Source organism: Pungitius pungitius, chromosome 7, assembly GCF_949316345.1.
Source record: "Pungitius pungitius chromosome 7, fPunPun2.1, whole genome shotgun sequence".
Classification (NCBI taxonomy): domain Eukaryota; kingdom Metazoa; phylum Chordata; class Actinopteri; order Perciformes; family Gasterosteidae; genus Pungitius; species Pungitius pungitius.
This window is the reverse complement of record NC_084906.1, coordinates 18,647,344-18,659,758: the sequence shown is the minus strand read 5'-3', so window position 1 is coordinate 18,659,758 and position 12,415 is coordinate 18,647,344. Positions and strand designations below refer to the sequence as shown.

Sequence of the window (12,415 nt, the reverse complement as noted above, 5' to 3'; positions counted from 1 at the left end):
TTAAAGCAGAAATCAGAACCAAGGCAAGTTACCTCACACTTGTCAATCAGAGGCAGAATAACAGCACTTAAAACGTGTGTGAGATGATGTACTTAGCATTCCCGCAATTACTGTCCCTCTCCACCCATGCACATTCTTTCAGACCTTCAAGAATCCTTCTGCAGTGCAGACTAAAGCTGTTGAAATAAGGCGCATGTGTGTGTGTGTGTGTGTGTGTGTGTGGATAAAGGACCACATGTACATACCACCACCATGAGTGTAAAAATCCTGGAGGTTCCCCAAGTGTGATGTTCTTCTCCCATCGGATCTGAGAGGAAGAGAGAGAACCAACGGGTGTGGGGGGGGGGGGGGGCAGAGGAGGGAAATGAAAAATTAGACGTCGCCGCATGTTTTATGCATATCGTAATCATTTTGCTCAGCTGTCGTAGCAACTTTGGACGGACAAAGCGATATTGGGGAAGCGAAAGGGGGGGGGGGGGGGGGCGGCGGGCGGCGCCGAGCTTCCGGATAACAGAACCCGCGGCTGTCTGCGAGCGGCGGGCCCTCGCGGACCAGCAGAGCCCCTGCATCTGGACACCGAGATAAGATCCAGTCAGAGATAGCAGACCCCCCCCCCCCCCCCCCCAGCCGCCTGCTTCACACACACACACACACATAGTCATACACACGTATGATTCACCGGAGCCTGCGTGGACAGCGTGACGGCAGCGGGGCCTTTTTCTTTGTTTGCTATACATCGGATCCTGGCTTCGGATCTCCATTGAAGGGTCTCCTCTATAGATTTCCCCCCCCCCCCGGTGTGGTTTATGGTGATGTACAGCGGGTGGGTTGGGCTTGTTGATTTAATGCTGCTAAAGAGCTGAGTGCTGCACTGTGCCAGAGAGCGGAGAGAGTGGCTAAGTCCTCTCGGGGACAGGAGTGTATTGTGTGTACACTATTAAATATTAGGGTGTGTGTGTGTGTGTGTGTGTGTGTGTGTGTGTGAGTGTTTGTGAGGAGGAACAGAGGCTAATTGAGGCAGTCCAGGTGATCTCTAAACTGGAGGCCCACACACACACACACACACACACACACACACACACACACCTGCTCATCTAATGAGCAGGTGTGTGTGTGTGTGTGTGTGTGTGTGTGTGTGTGTGTGTGTGGGCCTCCAGTTTACCTGCGAGGATAGAAGTCCCTCATCTATTGAAACATCTGTGTTTTTATTTTGTGTGTGTGTGTGTGTGTGTGGGGGGGGTTGGGGGGGGGGGGGTGTGAGGTGCCGCAGAAATACAGAAGTGACACTGTGCAGATTGTACAAAGGAGTTAAGTTACAAGCCCAGACAAAGTGTTGTGTTTTAATGAGTCCATTAGTCCGTCGACAGGCTACTATTTGGATTGTTCGTTTCAGTTTTCAAATATTTTTCTGGTTCAGCTTCTTAAAAGTAAGGACTTTTTCAAATGTATATAAGAAACTGCATCTCTTTTGGCTTTAGACAAACACATATGTTTCTAAAGGCCTTGGGGTTGAAGGAATAATGTATAGTTGTACTATCTTTTGATATGACAATGAGACAAATGGTTCATTAAATGTAATTCATCAGCGGTGCATTTATGCTCCTAATGTTGGAGTATCCCTCCAAATTTGCCATGTTTTGTTTATACAGAGCAATTTATTTTCTATGTGGCTGTTGGTGGTGTCAAGAAAGTCTAGATTTTGATCTCCGTTTGCTTTCTCTCAGCTGGAGAAGCCAGGAGCAGAACAAACAGCGAGCAAATGTAAACGGAGGTTAATAGAGAAAAAAAGAGGCAGACGATCAACAAAAAGAAAAGAAAGAGAATCAAGGCCAGATGACGGTGATCAGGCTCCGCTAACATGCAACGGGGCTGTAACAGATCACGCGTGTGCGACATTTCTTCAGCCACTCGCGAGGGAACATTTCACCGCTGCCCCGAAGAGGGAAAAGGTGAAAGGTCACCATCCACCCATTACTGGGTGGGTGGAGTCCAAGTACACCGAAATCGTACCAAACAGGATTCTTGGTTGAGGCCCATTAAAATGTGTGTTTTGGTCTGTGTGTGTGTGTGTGTGTGTGTGTGTGTGTAGGCGCCTCCGCCTCCGGTTGCCTCCACCCAGAACTTCACCCTTTTTTTTTCTCCAGCTGCTTCCGATGACACTGCATCTCCTGCAGAGTCGCTCCAGCTAAGAGGGTTTTTGTGAGTTTGAGCGCGGCACTCTGCTCTCAGCGCCATTCACCCGACCCCCCCCCCCCCCGAGCCCCCCACCCCCTAACCCCCCCCCCCTCCGCGCGCGCGCGTGCTGCTGCCGTCCCCGAAAATGTATACCGCTCTGGTGTCTGCACTGTAAACGTGAAGCTACAGGCAGTAATTGCTACACTAAGCTCAGCAAACGGAGCGTAAATCGGGGCCAGCACCGGTGACCTGACAAAACTCCAGGAGTAACCCTTTATATCTTTATTAGAGTCCAAAAAATACATTGTGTTAAGCGGCTACGTCAGTTGCCAAGCAATTTTCCTAGCGTGAGTTCCTGCAGAGACGCACGCGACGGATGCACCTGACAAACGCTGTCAGGATTAAAGCTGAACCATATGGACCGGCCTTTTAAAAAAGCCCGTCTCGTTGTGTCGGTCGGTAGAGTGCACGGGACCATTAGCAGGAAGGAGGTCCATTAAAAAGGAGGAGAATGCAACACATTCCCTCTCGGACCGCTCAGGGAATAAGAAAGAGGCGGCCTGGGAAGCGCGGTCATGTTTTTTTTAAATATTAAAAGCTAAACTTGATTCGACTCAGGCCGGAACTGACACCGCGCTCGTCAGATGTCATGACCGAAAGCGAGCCACACGTCAATCTGCTCTAATGAAGGGTTGGGGAATTCTATTTAGTAGCTGGAAATTAAAGAACAAATAAAAAACTTGTGTGAGTTTGAACTTGGAGCCACATTTGTTTTGCGAATTCCATTTCCTGGTCGTTCAGTGGAGGGAGGGGGGGGGGGGGGGCACTTTAGACCACTTTAGAAAACGGGAAGTCCATCTGAAGGAACGTCTTACCTCTGACAGGAAGGTCTGTGCTGATTTCTGTGCGCCGACATGCAGCAAATACTCGTACACGTATAAAGCTAACCTGGAAACACAGAGAGAGAGAGAGAGAGAGAGACAGGTGTCAGTGTGGAGCAGCCATCGCATCTTCTACACTCCTCAGTACGCTCTCGAAAAACACAAAGCAGCACAGCAGTGTGAGCATCTGACGGGAGTTAAATGTCATATACTGAGGAGATTTACTGCATAAATGGCAGTATGCGCACGAGTAGGACTGAGATGGGAGCACACCGGGCCTCCGTGTGTGGGAATAACTTCAGAATGCACACAACGTTTGCAAAATGAGACGTTGAACAAATCTCACATTTGAGTTGTGGCTCGGTCCAACAAATGAATGGTGGTGGTGAAACACCGGCGCGCCTCGCCAGCAAAAGGGACGGAAGAGCTCGGTGTCGACTCTCAGTGGGTTCGGTTCTTCTAGGAAGCTTTTGATTAAATACGAAAAACACGTCTTATTTCAAGCTTTGGAAAATTGCGTTTTTCAGCTCGAAAAGGCTAAACGCGGCACAGCTTGTATTGATGTTGAAAGCTGTCGTTGAATGAGGGAGTAAAAATGACGCCTGTAGTTTCTTGGTCACTTGAGCGCGTAGATCCCGCGGAGAAAAGACAAAACAACTATTTACCACTGAGCACACACCATTCTTTTTTTTTTCTTTTTCAATTTACTATTGTATGACAAGTCTCGCCAGTTTTTGACATTTCCTGTGTGATTTGCTGAAGAGTTAATGTCATGTTTTAACATAGCAGGTAAAAGTCTGGTTGCCTGGCAACAAGACGAGCAGACTCCATGAAAATCACTGCTCCCGGCTTAGAAGCGCTCCGACACATTAGCCCTCGTGAAAGAGTCCCTTTTACACTTCAGTCGTTAAAAGGACTTAAAAACAAGCGCTTTTAAAAAAAAAAAACATTCTTAATTAGTGAGATAAAGAGGTTGGTTTGTTGTCTTCAGACACTGCCCCCCCCGGCGTTGAGCCTTCATGCTAAGCTAAGCCAGCAGTGGTCTACTAGCGGGTTCTAGCTCAATACGTTACGTACAGATTTTCAGAGGGGTGTGTGTGTGTTTCCCAAATGTGCAACCAAGGCATGTTGTGACTGAAAACTCACAAAAAAAAGGGGCAGAACGCTGTTCTGATCCCGATCGACCCAAAGTGGAAAAAGCATTTCACCGATTTTGGGGAGGGACCAGATAATGAGTATTTCTCTCTCTCTCTCTCTCTCTCTCTGTCAGCTGACTCATCCTTGTCACTTGCCACCGTCCTTGCCTTGTTGGCTCTGCTGACGACAAGAAGGCACCAAGAAACAACTTTAAAAACCGTCCTCTAAGTTCTGCTGTATCTGCAAGAGGGGGGTTTGGGAGGGGGGCGATCAAGGCCGGAGCAGACGCACCGAGGTATGATGCTTGGGTTGATACTGAAAGAATCGATAATGAGCCAGAGTTGAGCAACCCGAACCATTATCTCCCCTCGAAATAAAGAAGAAGAAGAAAAAAAAAAAAGGTACGAGCGGGCTTCACCGCGATCCGCCGCGGCCGGTTCCAACCGGTTTCAACTAGCATCAGAAACCAGATGCTATCGCCTCGTCATCATCAGATATGACTGAGTCAACACGCATTTCAGAGTGTGTAAACACACCAAAACAAAGATTTATAGAGTGAGCTTTTAATCTAAACTTACAGCATGTCAGTGTTTCTTCGGAGAGGTGTCGCTGCTTAAAAAGGTCCGGTGTGACGGAGAAGGATCGTAAGAAGCCAGCGAGGAGCAAAGCGCGCAGGTTTATAAATGTTTAATATCGATCTCCGATGGACCGACTCTGGCGTCGTAGAGTGAAAACTGATCAGCGCCGTGTTCAGAAACAAGTGTGTCACGTGCAATTACGCCGCGTTGTCCACTGGCGTGAACGCGACGTCCAGCGTTTGTACGCATTAGCATCCATCCATCCATCCATCCATCCATCCATCCATCCAAGTGACGTATTGTGATGGAAAAGAGTTCATTTCACATCTTTAATTGGTGGTTGAATTTAGGTTTGGGAGAATAGCTCCCATCATTTTATATGGACTCCCACGAGCATCGAGGCTGCGCACTGAAATTTCCCTTGGCGGTGGGCTAGGGTTAGGTGAGGGGGGGGGGGACACACCTTTTGTTACTCCGTCAGAAGCAGTAAGTGTAAATCGGTGGAAGGAGGAGAATTTTTCGGCGAGCTAATGGAGCAAAGCCCGAGGAAGGCCAAGTCGATAAAGGTGGCTCTGGGAAGGGGGTGGGGGGTGGGGGGTTGTTGTACTGTACTGGGGGAGCTGTGTCAGAGGGGTTGGGGGCCTAGTCTCGGTCTTGCGTGGATACTGTAAACCGGAATTCCTTCAGTGCGCACTTGTGTCACTCAGGAATAAAAGATGAGACGCTCAAAAGAAGAGCGATGAATGAATGAATGAATGAATGAATGAATGAATGAATAAGCGGCAGGAGGGAGGGATCACCTGCACTTGCTGAATGTTAAAGGCCCAAGATGTAAAACGGCTAATCAAACAGCGATTTTTATCAACAGAGAAATAAACGGGAATAAACTGGTTTTCCCGCCACGTAGCAACTGGCCGGGAGTCTTCTCCGCAACCTTGTGGGGTAAAACCACCGCTTGTCTCCATGTCCACACATCAAGGAGATCTCTCCCACTGGCCCCGTCCCCAGGAAACACACCTGACATTTTAGCCCCGGGCTGCCCCCCCCTTCCCTTCCCTTCCCTCGGCTCGCCTACAGAGACAAGGGCATCTCGGCTTAGTTCAGCCGGCTAAAGACGCAGGCGGGTAGCAAATGAACCCTCGTGTCGTGGTTTCCATGATTCAGCAGCGGGAGCAGGCTGAGGTGAGGTGAGGTGAGGTGAGGTGAGGTGAGGTGAGGTGAGGTGAGGTGAGGAGGCCCCGGCGCTCTACATGTACCATCTCTGACAAAAAGAATAAACGTGGACGGGCTTGAATTATTGATGCGTTTCAGAAAGGGGGGGGGGGGGGGGGTGAACTCAACGTAGCACAAAACAGAGCTGGGATTTTTTTTTGTTGTTGTTAAAAAGACGCAAAATATATAATCTCCCTCAAGTTGAAATATTGATAAATATTTCCCAGAGAGCAGTAGCGACCCGGCGGCACTCCGGGGCGGACGGGACGAGAGACACCTGCAACGCCGTGAAGACGTTCCACCCCCCCCCCCCGAGCTCATCCCCGCCGCAAACACCGTCTTGTGTTTGCTCGGCTTTTTTTTGTCAAAACAGAGTAAACACGCGGCTTGGCTTCAGCCAGGGGGGGGGGGGGGGGGGGTTAATCCACGACAACGCTCAAAACATTTAGTCCTCTCGCGGCAGCCAGGGAACTCCTCTGACCTCGGAGTGTCGCTGACCGATAACTCGCTTTCCCACCCCGAGAGGGGGGGGGGGGGGGTTTGACCCCGGGGGTAATAACGACGGTGTGAAGTCTTCCTCGAGTACCTGTTGTCTCGTCGAAGGAAGCCTCTCTTTCTTCCTTTCTCTGTCGCCCCGTTAAAACAACATCGGGCCTCAATATTGACACCGTCTCCTTGATTTCGGGATTTGTGCGGATGCACGAGGCGCCATTAATTGACTGTCGACGCGTCTGAATGGAGGCAGTCAGCCAAAAAGGGGGGGGTGCCGAAGGGCAAATCAAGGGTTTCTTTACTTTTGGTTAAATGTTTCTTCTCACGACGGCTCTCGTGGCTCTTTATGCCTTCTTCAGAGCCATCTGCGTAGCGTCAAAAACCATGCATTCAGACATGAAGATCCCAATTAAAACGGCATGTAAATACGTGGGAGGAGCCAAAAGGCAGGATGTAAACAATCCCCGGTTCAAAACAAACTGATTAACTTGAAGTTCCCCCCTTTTTGCGCCAACAAACCCATCGACACTCTGAAGTGGCACAAAACTCTCTGCAAACAAACACGGAAGATTAGAAAACAAATGCGGGGGAGCAGATTTCTTTTGGAAAATTAAGAACGTGCTTTTAAAAAATGAGATGTTTGCTCCAGCTATTACGTTTTTTTTTTTTTTGCGAATGGCACCTTTAATCAGAAAGCTGGATTCATCAGCGCACGTTTCAAAGAGGCTCCAGTCACTAAATAATAAGGGAGACATCAAATAGCGAAGCTGCCGTACCCCCCTCTTCAAATTAAATTAAATAAACCGCCGGGGAAAATAAAGTGCGGAGAGTAATTAATTTCTTCGGGTCGCAAGGGCGCCAGCTCTTCCTGTTCTTTTATATCTAATATCATTGTTGTCATCAATGTTTTCTATTCACAAAAAGCCCGATCGCATTAATGTTTCTCAAGGATGTGCACAGAAAACACTTCACACACCCCCACCCCCACCCCCCCGGGCCGACTGCCTGAACTTCAGACAGTGAAACCAGGCGGAGGAATCCGCATCATTTGTCCATCCAGCGCGTGAACGTTTTATGTCGCATTTCTGAACAAGTTTTTGAGTCTCGGTGTTCAAGGCTTTGAATGGAAACAGCAACACACACACACACACACACACACACACACACACACACACCTTTGTGCCGTGTCACAAACACACGACTTTTTCCTTTAAGCTGCCGTACACTCGTGATGACTGACGAGTTCAGCGCGATGAAACACGAAGGTGAACGCGCTTTTGCTTGTTCTCATGGAGGAAGGCCTTCACTGGCAGGAACTGGACCAGATCTGACAACCCCCCCCCCCCCTACCCGGAATCGACAAAAACTGCATTGCAGAACTTCATCACTGCTGTAAGAACTTTTTTTTTTTTCAAAGCTGCGCTCGCTTCTCTCAGGTTGAGAGACAAAATGAAGGAAAAACTTTAACGAAGAACACGTTTCTTTTGGGGGGGGCTGTTGTGAAACTCTCGGATTACCTTCCCTGGCCGTCGACCCCTTAACGACACCGGGTTGCTAAACCAAAACCAAACGGCGTCTTAAAGTGTGCGACGGAGTTTAAGAGACGTCGTTGCAAGAAATGACGACAACAACAACAACAACAACAAAAATCCCACTGTGCAACTTACTCCTCGCATGCCCTGCTGATTGAGACTCAAATGACATTCCTGTCCACGTGTACCTCCCCTCAACGGTTGGGTATAGAGTCCAACTGCAGTACTTGGTAGTAGTTTTAAAACAGAGAATAATAAATCGCAAATAAAAAACATCCCATGGAACCATTTTAATTCATAGTGTAAAGATACAAGCTGAACAAAGCTGAACCAAACTGTGTATTTAAATCAAATGTGTGACGTGGTAATCCATTCTCTTAGCGAGAGTCGCAGCTGTGATATTTGCGTCATCCCGGTCCAGCCGGGGCGCCTTCTTTTTTTCTCTTTTTTTTTAAATCTAAATATGTAAAAGAGCCGTATGAATATGCAAATATGAGCTAATTCAGTGATGCATTGAGGCAGCTGTTGTGAGCTCCACATTTACAAGGAAACATGTGTTGGCCCTGCGGGGCGGGTTAGGGTGACAAGACAGGCGAGGGGAGAGGGCAGACCTCGTCCATTACGTGTGGACGATACCTACACCTATAGCCTCCCCCCCCCCCCCGCCCTCCCTTCCCACAAGCTCAACACATGGGTGCAAAGTATAGGTGATCTAATGTGAGCTTTCTGATAGGAAAAATGAAATAAATGCATACAAAGAACAAGAGTTAAGATATTCACAAGCAGCCTTGAAGCCGACGCATTCGTCCCGGCTCCCTGAAAACACTTTCTTATAGGTTAAATTATTAATCCTCCTCCTACACTTTCATTTCAAATACATGCTGCCTCTGCACTGATTTCACTCCCAATAACACATGGAACATAATCCACACTCCCTGAGCAAGCAACTAAAAGCTGTCGGTAGAAAAAAAAAAAAAAAAAACACACACACCATTTAAATCATCCACTGCTGAGTTGTAAAAAAAAAAAAGGGCACATAAGGAAGCTGCGCTAGACAAACAGGTGTAGAAGCTGCCCAACGTCTGCTGATGGTTCAAATGCAATATTAGAGCATCATATTGGTTCAAAGGTCACTCTGCCTGCTGTTCACTCAACCACATGGGACTGTTTTCATTTAGGATTCCCTCTGCAAACACACACACACACACACAGCGGCTACATTTATCCAACATTCACATGTGAATGGAGAGTGAAATTAAGCGCCCGGGGGCACCAGAAAGTGTGTGCAAAGTCGCTTTCGAGGAAGCTTACACTAAGCACATGAGCAAGGGCCCACACCTCTACGAAAGCTTTATCAATTGAATGTGACACGGCTATGCGAGAAAAGGCAACAACAAAAAAAAGACAACAACAGAGTCCCTGAGGAAATGCAGTTTGTATTCCAGGTGGACGAGGTGTGGATGTGCACAGCCTCCTCTCAGGACCTGACAGTGGTCTCTGGGTTACAGTTGCCTCTCAGCTGGGGGGGGGGGGGGAGAGACGCCTGCTCGCTCCTCTCACCTCACACTGGTGGTTCTTAGAAATACCCAAGCGGCGATGGAAGGCTACACCGATGTTCTGAAGCCCAGGGACGCGGAGAGGATCCGGATCTTTTGAGCGGCCCCCACGCCGGATTATTCTATATAGGCAGCAGGCTTAGAGCCAAGGAGGCAGGCCTTTAATACACGTGCTTTGAAACCAAATGAGGCAGTTAACACGCCATCTACCAAGAAACGAGATGGAATTTCACCGGTTTTTTTTTTAGTTTTTTTAAAACAACTGATTTTTCTCTCGTTTTATTCTCCAATAAGGACCAAGCGCGTGCAGAACAACACCCGACCGGTGTTTGAGATGAACGTCTCCCCCTTCACCCGAGTGGATGCTAAAAAAAGTTTTACCACCGCTATCTGGCTGCTGAATGGGACCCCCCCCCCCACCACACCACACCACACCACACACACACACACACACACACACACACACACACACACACACACACACACACACACACAGTCCCGCCAGTCCATCCATCCAGCCCCGGCGAGAGATGCCCGCTTCTAGCGCCTAAACAACACGTTTCATTCCTCTGAAAGTTCACGAGGGGACGAGCCCGTCGTCCCGGGGACCAGAACCTTCCACCCCCCCCAAGCGCCTTGTCCTACAATAAATTACATTTTCTCATCTTTACAAAAAAAAAAAAACCGCGCTTGATCATCTCCTGTCTCGCGCCACAGCAGCGTGTTTGTAACATTTTAAATACATTGCTGCAGCCCGAAATGTAGCAACGCGTTACAAGATGTCGGAGGAGGGGGAGGGGGGGGGAGCGGCGAAGAAGTGTGCGCGCCCCGCAACCACCGCACGATGTCAAGGAGAAACATCCCGTGCGAACGGACAAAAACGCAACGCAGCGGAACCAGAACCCCCCCCCCACACGGTGCGAACCGGGAGGGAAACTTAAAAAGTTCAGGAGACGCGCGTGTGAGGAGAGCGCGAGTGGGGGGGAGGGGGGGGGGGGAGCGCACTTTGCTACAGTACGCCGCTTTTTAAATTACAACTACCTTAGTTAAAGAAAGTTAAGACTCCCCTCCGGTGTGCGTGTGTCGTCGTCCCCCCCCCCCCCCCACCTCCCTCCTCCGCCCCCCCCCCCTCCTCTCCACCAGCACCAGCAGCAGCAGCAGCCCCCCCGTACCCCTCGCCCCGGAGATAAGCAGGTAAAAGTCCTTAGGTGTGTGCGGCGCGTAATTCACTTACTTTTCTCTCGCTTGGCTATCGGAAGGGACGACGGCTCCTTTACCTTTGGCGTACATGCTGGATTCTGTTTTAAGACTTTTGCCCCACTCAACACCTGTCAAAGAAAGCAGCCAGGAAAACGCTCCATCTCCATAGCTACCCCTTTAGTGTTTTTCCTCACCCCCCCTCCCTCCCTCCCTCCCCACTTCTCCTCCTCCTCCCCCTCCTCCTTCTCTCTCCTCTCCCTCCCTCTCTTTCTATTCTTTTTTTTCCCTTTTTTTTTTTTACATCTCCAACATTGGCCACAAATCAGGCACAGTTTCTATTGGGGGAACTTGAAACCGTCCTGTTGGATTTTTTTTTTTTTCCCTCCTCAGCCGCTGTTCCGCAGACCTGCTGCTACTCCCTCCGTTGTGCAAACGGTGGGGGCTCCTTAAAGGGAAACACACACTTCTTGTTTACTGACCCTCAGAAACATGAGGAGAGAAGGGGGGAAAGGGGGAAAGGCATGCCGGGTAACCAACCATAGCCAGCTCGTTTCTTTTTGGGAGGCTGGCAATAGTCCTTGTGTCCCCCCCCCCCAAAAAAAAGACATTCCAGGACTTCGTCTCCAATTAGATTTTTGACTTTGACTCACCAATGAGGACACTACGGTCATTTATTAAAATCTTTTGCACAAATGATTGCGGAAGCCGTTATTTGCTAATGCTGCGATCTGGTCTTGATGTAACAAGTAGTCTATTGTTTTGAAAAGCCCCCCCAAAAAGTGCTTTTAAGATGTTGGGGCTCTACCAAATAGTCCAATGCTTTATTCAAAACATTAACATTAAATTCGGAATTATTATTCAAAAGCTGCATAACTTTTTTTTATTGCAGTGTTTATGCAGCGTTTATGCATTAAGCTAAATGTTCATTTGTAGAATTAAAAGGAAGGAAGGAGTCACATTTTTTTTAAAGGAGGTTGGTTTATGCAGATGAAGACTAAGCGTAACTAAAAACCCTGGTGAGACTATTGGAATAAAAAATGAGAGCCCCGCGTCTCCCGTCACAGATTGAACTGCGTAACGAGGAATTTCTACCTGCCTGAAATGCATACGCATGCCTCCTGGCCGTAGGAAAAAAAAAAATGTAATAAGCTCGGCGGGCTGCAGTTTGGCTAGTGTGTTTTCGGCATTAGAGCGGCCTATGGCCTCAAGAAATCCTCAGCTGGAGTCTGAAGAATATTTAGTTGAAAAGAATAATGAGGATAGGGTGGTTCAAGGATTATTACCAACTCACTTCCAGTCCAATCTTTTAAAATTGCACAGTTCAACTGCCTGACAACAGAACAAAAAAGAATAATTCCAATGATGAAATGCTCCAAAAGGAGGCAGTTGAACTTCAAACAGAATTAAACTTAAGAATGAAGAAACAAAGATATTGTTAAAATACATGATTTGTATTTTGGCTAGTTTGGCTTTAATCTGACAGGTTTTGCAGAATTAGCAAATATTAACGTTCAGCATTGGGGTTTTTTTTGTGCCAGTCCAACAGATGTTAGCTGTGGCTAGCTACACACTCGTGTGCAGAATGTTTGTGTGTTCGACTGAATCCTCGATCCCAAGACTGATCTCCAAAGACTGTGGCGACAATGCAATCA

The 12,415-nt window shown here is 48.3% G+C and overlaps 1 long non-coding RNA gene across 1 annotated transcript; it reads right to left on the bottom strand.

Annotated features, from left to right (window-relative positions):
• Positions 1 to 211: 211 nt before the first annotated feature.
• Positions 212 to 10,984, bottom strand: LOC134132164 (uncharacterized). The gene is made up of 3 exons (XR_009956702.1): positions 10,798 to 10,984; positions 3,051 to 3,123; positions 212 to 307 (listed from the first exon to the last, which is right to left on the bottom strand). It is a non-coding gene; the product is annotated as an uncharacterized LOC134132164 (long non-coding RNA).
• Positions 10,985 to 12,415: the final 1,431 nt, after the last annotated feature.